Below are 15,684 nucleotides of genomic sequence, written 5' to 3'. Positions count from 1 at the left end.
TAGTTGGCTATTTTTAAGACTTGGTAGACTCTAATAAAGAGGTAAAAATATCTTTGCAACCGTAGCAATACCACAACTACTGCTTGCAGATAACTCTCCAGTTATTAAAATCGTTGTCCGGATTCAAATTAGACTTGGAGACAGCGCACGAACAGTAGCCTTGCGAAGAGCCACCGCTAAATTCCAAATTATCTCACTTACTTCTGTTTCATTTTATTAACTATCAGCTCGCTCGATTTTCCTGGAATCGCGATAATTTTTTTGATTCCCTTGTAATTTCAAACTACACCTGTCTCGACGAAGAATATTACCGTCGAAGGAATGGGTGTATTTTTCCAATTTCCGATAAAGTGTGAAAGGAAAAGAGAAAAGAAAGGGAAAGGAGAAAGAAACGTGCAGTCGAGCATCAACTAACAACCTCGCACTCATCCTCACAAGGGTTATTTCGTTCTGGGTACCAGCAGCGGACGACCTGTACGTATTTCAACCTCTCAAGGGAATATCAACTGTTGACTTACTCTCTTGACTTCTCTATAACAAAACTTGGCTCCAAGAGACCGGTCGTCATTTATCTCCTGTGGGGGGAGGAGGAGGAGGGGGTTGGACAATACAGATGGCTACAAGGGTCATAAACGGTGCTACAAACATGAAGATTGCCGCGCAAAAGGCTGCCTTGCAAAATCTTCGTTCATGGATCAATAATAAAACTGGGCAAGAAATTGCTTTAGGTCAAGTTTTTAAGGGTCGAAAGTTCCCGAAAAGGAAAATGAAATTTTTTTACTCTTTTTATTTTATTATGCAAGGCAAGCTCGTAATTTTAAGAACCAGATGTTTCTTACATCAAAATACAAGTCAGCTTCAATGGTTTAAAGAAAAAAAATTACTCCAAAGTAAATTTTGCCGCAAATTAAAGTCAAGTATTTAGAGGTTTCAAAGCGTGGAGTGCATTCGGTTGTAAGGTTGAAGAAAAAGCGAGGGGGAACAGCGAACATCCCAGCACCAAAATCAGCCACCGCTTAAGAAACGACAATGCAGACCAGGAAGATAACAAATCAATTTACAATCATCGTGAGGATGCAGAAGAACCAGCCGAGAACCCAAAACCAAGTTTCCATTGAATTTCTTTTTAATGGCTGTCCTTAACTACTCTGTTGTTCTTGCGTCGGAACTATTCTGTTGTTAATTGACGACGCCTCTTAAAGAGAAGCCTTTTGCATTCTTGTTGTATATCTCTTTTGAAGAAAGCATAAGCTATAGGGTTTATTCCAGAGTTAATAACTTGTAGAGGTATTTTGTAATGAAAATCATTACCACATTTATGACCGGTTAAAAATAAAAAACTACAACGCATCATTATTCCGTAACACGATAGAAACACACACGTTATCAAAGCCACCCATTTTACTGCTGACGTGTTCTTAGTTTTAGCTCTAGTGACCAGTTGATTAAACCGCAATTGCTTAACCAAAGTGCGATCTCTTGAGTTCAGATTGTAAACAACAAGAAACATGGATGCAAGAAAAAAGATTAGAATTACGCACAAGATTACTTCGAAAAGCAAATATAAGTAGCCTTCTATAGTCCTGGCACGATCGATTGCACTAAGTTCAATCGACACTAAAGTAAGAGAGAAAAGAAAAGGAATTCCCCAAGATGTTAGAACCATTTGAATGACTCGACGGCGCTTCATAAAAGTCAAGTATTTCAAAGGTTTCACAAAAGCAACATAACGTTCCAGTACTAAACTAACCAAGTTTGTTCCAGAAGTGTAAACAATGAAAAACCTTACAAATGTCACAATTAATTCCTCTCTTGAGGGTGGAGCGCATTCGGTTGCAAGGCTGCAGAAAAAGAGTGGAGGAACAGCAAGCATCCCGACACCAAAATCAGCCACTGCTAAAGACACGATGAATGTGTTGGTTTTGGTGCGAAGCTGACGTTTACTGCAGACGAGGAAGATGACAAATCCATTTACAACCATCGTGAGAATGCTGAGGAACCAGCCGAGAACCCAAAACCACGTTTCCATTGAATTTCTTCTAAAAGGCTGTCTTGGACTTTTCAATTGCTTTCTTCGGTCAAGCCAAGAGTATTTTGAAAGGTTTTAAGGATGAAGAATGTAATTGTATTTGTATAGAGTTTTTAATCAACCATCTGGCCTCATCTAGCCCACGCAAGAGTTAATTGCAGTGCAACACTTGTGGATTAAGTGCGTCTCTTTTCTTAAAAAATTGTTTGGTAAACACACAAACAGAAATTAAAAGCATTTCACAAAGACTTATCAAGAAAACGTAACGTTATAAATTTCCTGAAAGCGTTCGCCTTTGACAATCTCTCTTGACATACGACAGATGAAGTACATGACTTGAATACTTGTCAAGTAATTCATTTTTAGTCGAACGAAGATCTTCTTTAACGAGCATCTCGGAAATGTTATATCATTGTTACCTACGCTACAAAATGTGAAAAATTTCCAAATGAAAACGGGGAAATTAAGAGTATTTATATCAGTGAATCTTATATCGGCTTTGACTAACAAAGATGATGGTCAATTCCCTGCTAAATTAAACAGAGCTCATGGGGAGGTTGCACATATGCAAATCGACTGTCGTTGACGAAAAGTCAGGCAATACAGCACTTTTTTTCCAGTATTTATCGTTTCAAAGTAATCACGTTATTCATCAACAAGAGCTTAATACTCTAAAACATCGAAGAGAACATACAGTGAAAAACACAGTAAAATTGAGGAGGAAAATGATATATTTTTACTCTGTATTATTAAAATATACAACGCAAGCTCATAGTTATAAGAACCAGATGTTTCTAAGACTAAAATACATGCCAGCCTAAATGATTAATTTAAGAAAAACATTTTCTCCAGTAACTAAAAAACGGCTCCAAAATAATCAATATGTGGCCTTATCAACACTACTTCTCTAAAACAGGTGACTTATCTTTGTTTCATTGAAAGCTTTTTAACTGAACAGCAGTTTAGATAAAAATTCATATGTCACGAATAGATTCTGAACCGGAAGTCCTCGGGATCTAAGGAAAGTTTTAAGTATATGCATCAGCTAATGTTTTTCTTGCGTCGGAACTACTCTGTTGTTAAATAACGACGCCTTTTGAAGAGAAGCCTTCCGCATCATTGCTTTATATCTCTTTTGAAGAAAACGTAAACTTAACGGTTTAATTCGGAGATTATAACTTGTTGAGTTATTTTCCAATAAAAATCGTTTCCACATTTATGACCAGTTAAAAATAATAAACTACAACGCAAGAATATTCCGTAACACAATAGAAACACACACGTTACCAAAACCACCCATTTTACAGCTGATTTGTTCTGTGTTTGAACTTTAACGATCCGATGATTAAAATTCAATTGCCTGGCTACAGTGCGATCTCTAGAGTTCAGATTGTAAACAACAAGAAACATGGATGTAAAAAAGATTAGCATCAAGCACAAGACTTTTCCGAAAAACAAATACAAGTAGCCGACGATGGTCATCGCATGTTCGAATGAATTGAGTCTAATTGACAATAAAGAAAAAGTAAGAGTAAAAAGAAAAGGAATTCACCAAGATGTAAAAACCATTTGAATGACACGGCGGCGCTTCATCAATGTCAAGTGTTTCAAAGGTTTCCCACGGCAATTTATCCGTTTACAACCATCGTGAGTATGCAGAGGAACCAGCCGAGGATCCAAAACCACAATTTCTTTTAATTTCTAGTTTAAGAAAATTTTAAGCAAGAACGTTTTAGGCAAAAAGAATTGTTTATATAAGGGTTTTATAAAACCATCTCGCTCCCATCAACTCCTAAAATGTACTTAGGACAATGGATAATGTTTAGTTAAGTCGCATTCAAGGCTGCAAACATTTCAATCGGTAACTTGATCGGAAATTTCACTCTCTATCTGTGTGTAATAATGTACATGAAAAAATTACGCGCGTCTGATTGGCTGAAACGAGTCCATTTTTCATGTAAAACGAGTGCAAAGTTGTAACACGAATGCAATGTTGTTGTCTTTGACAAATTTACTTGTGCTTACTAACACCAAATTGCGCTCGAAATCGTGTTGTTATTTATACTTAAAATATACAAGAAAAGTTTACGCGCTTCTGATTGGCTGAAACCGAGTGCACTTGTCATGTAACACTGGTGCAAAGCTGGAACATGAATACAAATTACAAATAGCGGGCACGCTGTCAAAATTTCGTTTGCCTTGCTTTTGAGAGATGCCTTTCTCATGTATATTATTACTAAGTAACAACATGATTTCTCGTGCAAAGGCTTACCTAATAAATTTTCAAAGACTACAAATTGCACTCGCAATTTGCTACGGGCACGTGAAATATTTGGTCTTTGATAAATTTACTCGATTTTTAACACCAATTTGACTCGAAATCATGTCAGTACTACTTTGTGCTGTTACCTACAGTTTGTTCCGTGTCATTTGAGGCTAAGAGCTCGTTTCCATATTCGTTATAAACGTCATGCAAGACGTTTGGGTCAAGTACGCCACTATTCAAAGAAAAGTTGTGTTAAGAACACGAGCAAAACCTGTCACGAAGACTTTTCACGAAAATTTTATTGTGAACTTTCCTGAAAGCACTCGCCTTTCTCCGTAAGAGCGGTCCGGTCGATTTCGCTTGAGAAAGAAATTTCAAAACAGCTATGTACTTATATGAAAACCAAAGTCCGCCCGATCGGATCTCTTTATTTTCCCGACGTAACTTTGAAGGATAATTTAGGAAACAAACCAAACCAAAACAAACAAATCTGAGAAACTTAGCTCAAAAGAGATAGCACTACACTGTAGATCATGTCTATCTAAACCCATTGAGACGACCTTCAGGAACACCTGGTTTCAAACAATTGGGAAGACTGAAATAAACCTCTATCTGTTTGGTTCGGTGAGTAGATAGGTTGAGGGGAGGGGTGAGGCGAAAAAAGGGTTAGATGACAAAACTTAAAAATCAAAAGTGCGCATGATCATCTCTGACTCCATACCTTTTCCTTTCCTTTTTATGTGTTTGTTACTTGTCTCAAAGCACTACATAATAAATAACCAGGGCCGTAGCCAGAACAAGACGAGGCAAGTTTGGAGCGCCGAAGGCGCGAGCCGCTAGGGGATTCTGAGGGCATACTGTACTGTCTAATTAGTGCCCCCTTCGACTTGTCACTCTGTAATTTAATGTTCAACGATAACGAAAACAAGAAGAACACTGTATTTCAATCCAATATGTATTAATACATGAGTTATTTACCTTGGGAAAAGTCGGGGCAGAGTGTCGCTCATCAATTGGCCGCAAACTGGCTGAAAAAGACGCTGAATTTCTTTCTTTAGTTCATAAGCTCTTTCCACGTGCAAGACTGATAGCTTAACTCATGAATTTTAATTTTTTAAATGATTTGTAATTCAAATGAGTTTTCCGACTTTGAACGACGGTCTGAATACCAACGGCGAGCTTTTCGATTAGTTTTGTGCAATCGTAAGCAATAATTGGCTATTTTTAAGGCTTAGTAGACTCTAATAAAGGGGTAAAAATATCGCTGCAACTGTTGCAATACCACAACTATTGCTTGTAGATAACTCTTCAGTTATTAAAATCGTTGTTGAAACAGCGCACGAACAGTAGCCTTGCGAAGAGCCACTACTAAATTCCAAATCAGTTCACTTCTGTTTAATTTTATTACCTATCAGCTCACTCGAACTCCCTGGAATCGCGAAATTTTTGATTCCCTTGCAATTTCTTGATAGAGGTCTCTCCTTTATTTCAAACTACACTTGTCTCGACGAAGAAAATTACGGTCGAAGGAATGGGTGTATTTTTCCAATTTCCGATAAAGGGTGAAAGGAAAAGAGAAAAGAAAGCGAAAGGAGAAAGAAACGTGCAATCGAGCATCAACTAACAACCTCGGGCTCATCCTCACGAGGGTCAGTTCTTTCAGGGTATCAGCGGACGACCTGTACGCATTTCAACTTCTCAAGAGAATATCAACTGTTGACTTACTCTCTTGACCTCTCTAGAACAAAAATTGGCTCCAAGAGACTAATCGCTATTTATCTCCTGTGGTGGGAGGGAGAGGAGGTTGAACGATACAGTTGGCTACAATGGTCATAAGCAATGCTGCAATCATGAAGATTGCCGCGCAAAAGGCTGCCTTGCAAAACCTTCGTTCATAGATCAAGTTTTCAAAGGGATTGTTAAGGGGCAAAAAGTCCCCAATGCACGACCTATATTTAGGAACTGACGGACACTATGTCAACCAAAATATTGCGCACAGCCCTCTGCCAACGTTAAGATTCTATAGAATCATATTTTGTATGGTATCGTCAGGTTGAACTACGCGTGGATCAAGCGATCTGTTACAGAACCGGACACATCAATTGACAAGGAATATAAAAGGTTTTTACTCTTTTCATTTTATTATCCAAGGCATCAAATTACATCAATACGAAATTCAGGGAATCCAGCTCTTGTTTTCCAGCATTTATCGTTTCAAAGTTATCATGTAATTCATCAACAAGAGCATAATACAGTGGACTGGCGGACTGTTGAAAAAACGCAACAAAATTGAGGAGGAAAATGATATTTTTTACTATTTATCGTTAAAATATACAACGCAAGCTCATAGTTATAAGAACCAGATGTTTCTAAGACTAAAATACAAGCCAGCTTAAATGATTAATTTAAGAAAAACATTTTTTCCAGTAAAATATGGCGTCAAAATAATCAACATGTGGTCTTAAATATTAGAGACAAATGTAATATCAACATTACTTCTCTTTAACAGGTGACTTAACTATGAAAAAATTAGCCACCGCTTAAGAACGAGAAATGTGTTGGTTTTAGTGCGAAGCTGACGTTGACTGCAGACGAGGAAGATGACAAATCCATTTACAATCATCGTGATGATGCAGAATAACCAGCCGAGAACCCAAAACACGGTTTCTATTGAATTTCTTTTTAATGGCTGTCCTTAACTACTCTGTTGTTCTTACGTCGGAACTATTCTGTTGTTAATTAACGACGCCTTTTGAAGAGAATCTTTTTGCATTCATGTTGTATATCTCTTTTGAAGAAAGCATAAGCTATAGGGTTTATTCCAGAGTTAATAACTTCTAGAGGTATTTTGTAATGAAAATCGTTACACTTTTGATCAGTTAACATTAATAAACTACAACGCATCATTATTCCGTAACACGATAGAAACACACACGTTACCAATGCCACCCATTTTACCGCTGACGCCTTGTTTTGAGTTTTAGCTCTAGCGACCGGTTGATTAAACCGCAATTGCTTAGCTAAAGTGCGATCTCTAGAGTATAGAGCAAAAAACATGGATGCAAGAAAAAAGATTAGAATTACGCACAAGATAATCTCGAAAAGCAAAGCCAAGTAGCCTAGCACAGTCCGGGCACGATCGATTCCGCTAAGTTTAATGGACACTAAAGTAAGAGCAAAAAGAAAAGGAATTCCCCAAGATGTTAGAACCATTTGAATGACTCGACGGCGCTTCATAAAAGTCAAGTATTTCAAAGGTTTTACAACAGCAACGTAACGTTCCAGTACTAAAACAACTAAATTTGTTCCAGAGCTGTAAATAATGAAAACCCTTACAAACATCACAATAAATCCCTCTTTTGAGCATGGAGTGCATTCGGTTGCAAGGCGGCAGAGAAAGAGTGAAGGAACAGCAATCATCCCAAAACCAAAATCAGCCACTGCTAAAGACACGACAAATGCGTTGGTTTTGGTGCGAAGCTGACGTTTACGGCAGACGAGGAGGATGAGAAATCCATTTACAGCCATCGTGAGAATGCTGAAGAACCAGCCGAGAACCCAAAACCACGTTTCCATTGAATTTCTTCTAAATGTCTGTCTAGGACTTTTTAGGACCAGGACTTTCTTTAGGACTAGGAGTTTCTAGGACTTCTTTCTTCGGTCAAGCTAAGAGTGTTTTGAAAGGTTTTAGGGATGAAAAATGTAATTGTGTGTTTATCTAGTTTTTAATCAACCATCTGGCCCCATCCAACCTACGTTAAAGTTAATATGGCAATATGTTCTGTTTAATTAAGTCATATTCGAGGCTGCAAACACCCATCACTTAAGAACGTTCTTGTCAGACGCTTCGAGCACGGAGTTCAACTCCGTGCACGAAGCGTCTGACAAGTTTTGTTAATTTGCATCCCAAAAAGTCTCAAAAAAGGACTGCCGTAATTTTCTTTGAATTAAAACACATTAGAAGATGAAGTCAAAAAAGGTTCCGCGTTTTTTATCAATTTCTGATTGCAATTGGTCCATTATTCTTGAAAACCAGTAAACAGACGTCAGTGTAAATTACGGCGGCCTTTTTTCGAGACAATCAGTATAGCATGATAGGGCAAATAGGATGCAAATTAACAAAACTTAGCCAACAACAAATATTTCAAATAACAATAATCTCAAAAGTATCAATCGTTAGTGTCAAGCGTTAAAGCATTTCGGAAGCGGCGTTGTTTGTATTTTTACTCGCCATACGGGCTCGTCAAAATACGGCACAACTCGCAAAAATACTCAGCGATACTATACACTAAAACGTCTAAGAAAATATATTTATCCACAACTTGTTCTACATCAGTTGCAACCAAATATCTCGTTTTCATACTCGTTTTAAAGGTCATCATGTGCAGGACTTGTGGGTCAAGTGCGTCATTTTTCTTTAAAAAATTGTTTGCTAAACACACAAACAGAAATTAAAAGCGTTCCACAAAGACTTATCAAGAAAACGTAACTTTGTAAAATTTCCTGAAAGCGTTTGCCTTTGACAATCTCTCTTGACATGCGACCGATGGATTACATGACTTAAATACTTGTCAAGTATTTCATTTTTAGTCAAACGAAGGTCTTCCTTAGCGAGCATCTCCAAGTTTTCATGGAATAAAAAAGTGTTGGAAATGTTATACCATTGTTACCTACGCTACCGAATGTGAAAAAATTTCCAAATGCAAAAGGGAAAATTAAAAGCATTTATATCAATGAATCTTATATCGGTATTGTCTATTTAAGGTGATGATCGATTCCCCTCTAAATTAAACAAATAATATCCTTTTTAGTCAAACGAAGGTCTTCCTTAGTGAGCATCTCCAAGAAAAGTTTTCATGGCATAAGTGTTGGAAATGTTATATCCTTGTTACCTAGGCTACCAAATGTGAAAAATTTCCAAATGAAGAAGGGAAAATGAAAAGTATTTATATCAATGAATCTAATATAGGCTTTTACTAACAAAGGTGCAATTCCCAAAACACAGCTCATGGGGAAGTACACGTATGCAAATCGACTGTCGTAGACGAAATTCAGGGAATTCAGCAGTTGTTTTCCAGCATTTATCGTTTCAAAATTATCATGTAATTCATCAACAAGAGCACAATACAGTGGACTGGCGAACTTTTGTAAAAAAATACAGCAAAATTAAGGAGGAAAATGATATTTTTTACTCTATATCGTTAAAATATACAACGCAAGCTCGTAGTAATAAGAACCAGATGTTTATAGGACTTAAATACATACCGGCCTAAATGATTAATTTAAGAAAAACATTTTCTCTAGTAAAGTATGGCCTCAAAATAATCGATTTGTGGTCTTGAATATTAGAGAATATGCATTATCAACAGTACTTCTCTTAAACAGGTGACTTATCTTTGTTTCTTTGGAGGCTTTTTAACTGTCACGAATAGATTCTGAACCGGAAGTTTTAAGTATATCCATCAGCTAATGTTTTTCTTGCGTCGGAACTATTCTGTTGTTAAATAACGACGTCTTCTGAAGAGAAGCCTTATCCATTCTTGCTTTATATCTCTTTGGAAGAAAGCGTAAACTTTACGGTTTATTCCGGAGTTAGTAACTTGTAGAGTTTTTTTGTAATAAAAATCGTCACAACATTTATGACCAGTTAAAAATAATGAACCACAACCCAAAAATATTCCGTAACACAATGGAAACACACACGTTATCAAAACCACCCATTTTACAGCTGATTTGTTTTGAGTTTGAATTTTAACGACACGATGATTAAAATTCAATTGCCTGGCTACAGTGCGATCCCAAGAGTTCAGATTGTAAACAACAAGAAACATGGATATAAGAAAAAAAAATTAAAATTAGGCACAAGATTAGCATTAACAGTAACATGTCGGATGCAGAAGTATCGTTGCCTGGCTTTACACTTTTTAGAAGAGATAGATTGGTAAAGAAAGGAGGCGGTGTAGCAGTGTTCGTCAGTGAGTCAATTAATGCTGTGCGCCGATCGGACCTCGAGATTGATGAATCTGTTTGGATTGAGATCTTTCTGCCCAAATCTAAAGGCTTACTGTTTGGAACATTCTATCGGCCACCATCAGAGTCAGTGACCTAGATTATATGGATCGCTTTTACAACAGCTTGGACTATGCTGCGGCTGAGGGAAAAGAAATTATTGTCAACAGGGACTTCAACTGTGATTATTTGCCTAAGAAACCAAGCCTCGAAACCAAAAAGTTGAAAGAGATTTGAAAATCCTTTGGTTTAACACAGTTGATTAATGATCCAACACGGACTACGTCAACCACCGCTACACTTATTGATTTGTTTGCCACCACAAATCCACGAAACATTTCTCGAGCCGTAGTTGCTGAATCTTGTCTGAGCGATCATAACATGCTAATTTCAGTTCGAAAGATAAACAACCTCAAGGAACAACCTCGTGTGATAAAGTGCAGGAATTATACAAAATACGATCCAAAAATTTTCTGCAGTGATTTGAAGAAAGTCCCGTAGGATACTGTGTCGAGTTCGACTAACATCGATGAAGCCTGGTCTTTGTGGAAGTACAACTTTACGGTTGAGTGTTACAAACACGCTCCACTAAACGACAAAAAAATAAGAGGTCGTAATTGTCCATGACTCACCCTGGAAATCAAACAGATAATGAGAGCTCGGGATGCCCGTCTCATGAAATTCCGTAGATCAAATTACACACCGATTTGGCTGCTTATCGACTACTCCGGAATAAAGTCAGTGCAACGCTTAAACGTGCTAAAGAAATCTATAAAACATAATTAATCGAAGAGAATAGCAGCGATTCTGAATCTTTCTCGAGATCTGTAAAAAAAATATTGCCGGACGCGAAACTGAAATCTATCCCGACATGTATCAAAGCTGATGACAAGATTATCACTGATATACAAAGCATTTCAGAATTGTTCAACTCTTTCTTTACATTTGTTGTGAACAAGTTATTTGAATCATGCAGGTATGCAAGACCAGTTTTTAAATCTACAACTGAGGAGTTGTTTTACAAAGAAACACTTTGGGCTCACAGCAATGGGTAAGCCGTTTGTGCTTAAGCAACTTAAATGCCCAAAACTCAAGAAAGCCAGTGGTCCAGACGGTCTACCAGCTCGACTTTTAAAGGACAGCGCAGTTGTGATAGCTGACTGTGTATCACATTTGGTAAATCTCTTCATTAAATCTGGTACGGTCCCGTCCGAATGGAAGCAAGCAAAGGTTGTACCCTTGTTCAAATCTGGAAACAAAGATGATCTGGACAATTACAGACCTATATCAATCTTACCGATCCTGTAGAAAATTCTGGGAAAGCTTTCTTCCATCAGCTACATAGCTACCTATTAGAAAACTCCCTCGCCATATCCATCAGGTTTTTGCGCAAATCATTCAACTTAGTTGGCCATTACCTTCCTCACAGATAAAATTCGTGGACATATGGACAAAGGGCTATTGACGGGGGCAGTGTTTATCGACCTGAAAAAGGCCTTCGATACTGTTCCTCATGATGGTCTTTTAAACAAGTTGTTTAGAGATGGAATTCAAGACCAGCCTCTCTCGTGGTTTGAGAGCTATCTCACTAACAGGACTCAGAGCGTGTCCATTGAAAATCACCTTTCGTCTGCCGCTAACATCAGTAGCGGAGTACCTAAAGGTTCCGTGTTAAGGCCTCTACTGTTTCTTATTTACATAAACGACCTTCCAGCCGTTGGTCTGTCTAGTGTTATGTTGTATGCCGACGACACTGTTATCTTTTCTGCTGCTTCAAGCATTGACCAACTACAGCTGAACTTAAGTCTTGATCTCAATGTTGTCTCAAATTGGCTAACAGCGAATGGTCTCTTCCTTTACTAAAAGAAAACTGAGTAGGTTGTATTTGGAACTCAGCAGAGGTTAATGAGATCTGAATCTCATAGTCCGCTCTACATGGAAGGGAAGGAAGTTAACCAAATAAAGTCTTTCAAGTATCTTGGAGTCTTACTAGATGAGTGTTTATCTTTCAACGATCACATAAATTATGTAAGGTCAAAAGTTGCCAGCGGACTTGGCCTCTTGTCACGATTATGAGGTTGTTTAACCACGGAAGCAGCAAATAAGATCTATCTGTCCACGGTGCTACCGATATTAAGCTATTGTGATACGTGCTTCTGCCCTTTGAGAAGCACTAACAGAAAGACTCTTGAACGCCTGCAACGACGAGCTGCGAGAATCGTATACGGTTTTAAACCTGACATAACCACGGAATCAATACTTGAGAACCTACGCTGGCCGCCTCTTATAAGAACTATAGAAAAGCACTGTGCACTGTTAGTTAACAAGTGCTTGGTTGGAGAAGTTCCGTCATACTTTAAAGACTACTTCATGTCTTCATGTTACGCAGCCAGAGAGATAACCAACAGAGATGTACTAGATCGTCAATCACTGACATTATTCTTCCTAAATTTCATCTAGATGTCGCTAAAAAGTCTTTTTACTATCATGGTGCAATGACATTCAATAGTTTTCCGATGAAAATTAAGACTTTATCACCTAAGGAACTATTCCCGGCTATCTCCGCTTTTTATTCTAAGGCTATTTTTAGAACATTCTCAAATCGAACATGGTTAATTTTTTATATCAGTTGATTCTTATTGATATGTGTGTATATATATATATAATTTATTTTACTCTCTTTTATTTTATGTTATACAGGGCTCCCGTTGATACCAGTCTTGTGACTGAAGGGATCACCCTGTTTAAATATCAATTATTATTATTATCTCGAAAAGCAAACACAAATAACCGACGGTGGTCATCGCATGTTCGAATGATTTGAGTGTAACTGACAATAAAGAAAAAGTAAGAATGAAAAAAAAAGGAATTCCCCAAAATGTAAAAACCACTTGAATGACAAGGCGGCGCTTTATAAAAGTCAAGTATCTCAAAGGTTTCATCATGACAATGTATCTATTTACATCCATCGTGAGGATGCAGAGGAACCAGCCGAAAATCCAAAACCACAATTTCATTGAATTTCTTGCTTAAGGAAATTTTTAAGCAAAAACGTTTTAAGCAAAAATAATTGTTTATTTTGGAGTTCTATAAAACCATCTGGCTCCGATCAACCCTGAAAAGTAATAAGGACGATGGATAATGTTTATTTAAGTCGCGTTCAAGGCTGCAAATATTTATCATCCTAGAATGTTCTGTCAGACGCCTTCTGCACAGAGTTTGACGCCAGTCATTGGTTTCAAAAAAGAATGGACCAATCAGAAATTGAAAACAAGAGCGGAATATTTTTTACTTCATCATCTGATGTGTTTCATTTCTCAAAACTACAGCAGAGTGTAGATAAGATGTGAAATAGTGAAAATTAGCTTCTATTTGGCTGAGAACAGCAATTATTTCAAATGACAATAATTTCAAGCGTGAATTGCCTCCTTTAAATATCAAATGAGTGACTTTAACAAATAAAGAAGCTTTGTTTTGTTTTAAAGCAGCGGCAAGCAGCTGGAGCACAAAAGAAATATAGGGGGAAACACGAGACGTAATCGAGTGCTTTCTCTACTTTTTGGCGCTTGGTATGTTTACAAACCTCTCATTTGCCTTCCTGATACTTCTTGCCGGGTCGGCGCAGGCGGTGTGCGCACACTGATTTGCGTTGCATCTTGGTTGTCAAACGAAAAGTGAGTCATTTGCATCCTGTTGCGGTCGAGTGAACATCTCTGGTAGCAGCAAGATAGCGTGAATAAACGTGGAATGTAATGAGGATTCACTGTCTATTGCCGTTCCTTCGAAAGTTAAAAAGTGTTTGCAGGCCTGCGCGACTCCTGTTATTCCTCCGTGACAAATTCGTTGTTAGGAGGCAACTGAAGAGATTCAGAAAGAATTGAAACTGCAGCCTTGCTCAAGAATCTATTCATTTGGCAGCAGTCACACTCACAGCCGATGGCTCTGTGAATAAAGTCTAATTTGCGAGTTATTTAACAGGGAATCGACCCTTGACATGCAAACGTATTACAGAGAGACAGCGACCCTATAATACACGAACTATTTTTTTATATTATGCATTTAAAGGCGTAAATATGGGATTTGCGAAAGGAGAAGCCCGAATTCGTCACGCTTAACGTTTAATAAAAGAACGTACAGATTTTCAAATATGCTTAAAAGAATAGGGAATACTCAGAATAAGGTTTTGAAAACCATATCTCTGGGGTTATCTTCTGCGGGAGAAACAGTCTGTACTTGAAAACAGAGAAAACAACGCGCACACATGAAAATATTACCTTTTGAAACACAATCTCATCCGGCTTTGACAAACCTCAAGAACATACAGACAGGAAAACTAACATACAGACACGAAACTAACCCTTATTATCACATCGCAAAGGAAAGTCATTAGAAGATATCTTAATAACAGCTAAATTTTCGGGTCAGAAGATTTAAAAGTGCAAGGAAATGGCAGGAGTCGCACAAGCCTATCAACACCTTCTAACGATCGACTGCCTTTTGTTTTCCGGTGTCCCAGCGGATTTGAACCCGTCTAGCTTTGGACCCCCGGTTCAAATCCGCGGCTTTGGACCCCCCAACAGAACTGAGTGAAAACATCATCCTTAACGTTCTCGTAGAAATAGATAATACTTTACGTTTCAGTGCGTACTAAAGTACGTTTTTAGTTCAAAATATGCGTATCGCCAATGCATACGAACTGGCAGCTGAAAAAAATGATCTGTCCGATGTTTCTTTTGACCAAGGGAAAATGCGCTAGCATTTAGTTCAATGTTCGGAGAACGGTCGTTTTTAAACCTTTTCCGCGATAGTCGAACACCGCTAGATTCAGTAAGAGACAAACTTATGACACTAATTTATTTTGTTATTGTTCAATGCCCAAGTGTTGAGACGACATTGTAAAGAGCGACTTTGTTATTTCAGATCCCTCAACAGGTAATAATCGTTAAAATTGAAAAATAAGACTGAGTTTGATGTAATCGTCTCCACTTTTGTTAAGACGTAAACATTAATGTTGATTTGTGTCTGAAAATAAGCTGAGAGTTCCAATAGTTTTTCTTATCATAGGCTTTACGAACGACTTGTAGTAGGAGTAGTTACTTCGAATTCGTTCTGGTTCAGAAACTGTTTAATGTTATTTAATTAGATAATCAGACTGAGTTGATTTTGAGACTGGACGCAATAGTCTCCACTATTGTTATGACGTTTCGTATCAATGTTGATTCGCATCAGAGGAAGCAAAGATTTATTGTTACAATTTCAATAGTTCGAATGCAGTAGTTTATTCGCATTTAATTCTTGCGTATACTGTACGACTCGCTATAATAAATGCGGCAGGATTGGAACGAAATGGCTGTTTTCTTTACCTTTATTGAGGAATGCT

The sequence above is a fragment of the Pocillopora damicornis genome, chromosome 5 (genome assembly GCF_964200805.1).
Source record: "Pocillopora damicornis chromosome 5, jaPocDami1.2, whole genome shotgun sequence".
NCBI classification, from domain to species: domain Eukaryota; kingdom Metazoa; phylum Cnidaria; class Anthozoa; order Scleractinia; family Pocilloporidae; genus Pocillopora; species Pocillopora damicornis.
Note: the sequence above shows the minus strand (reverse complement) of the source record.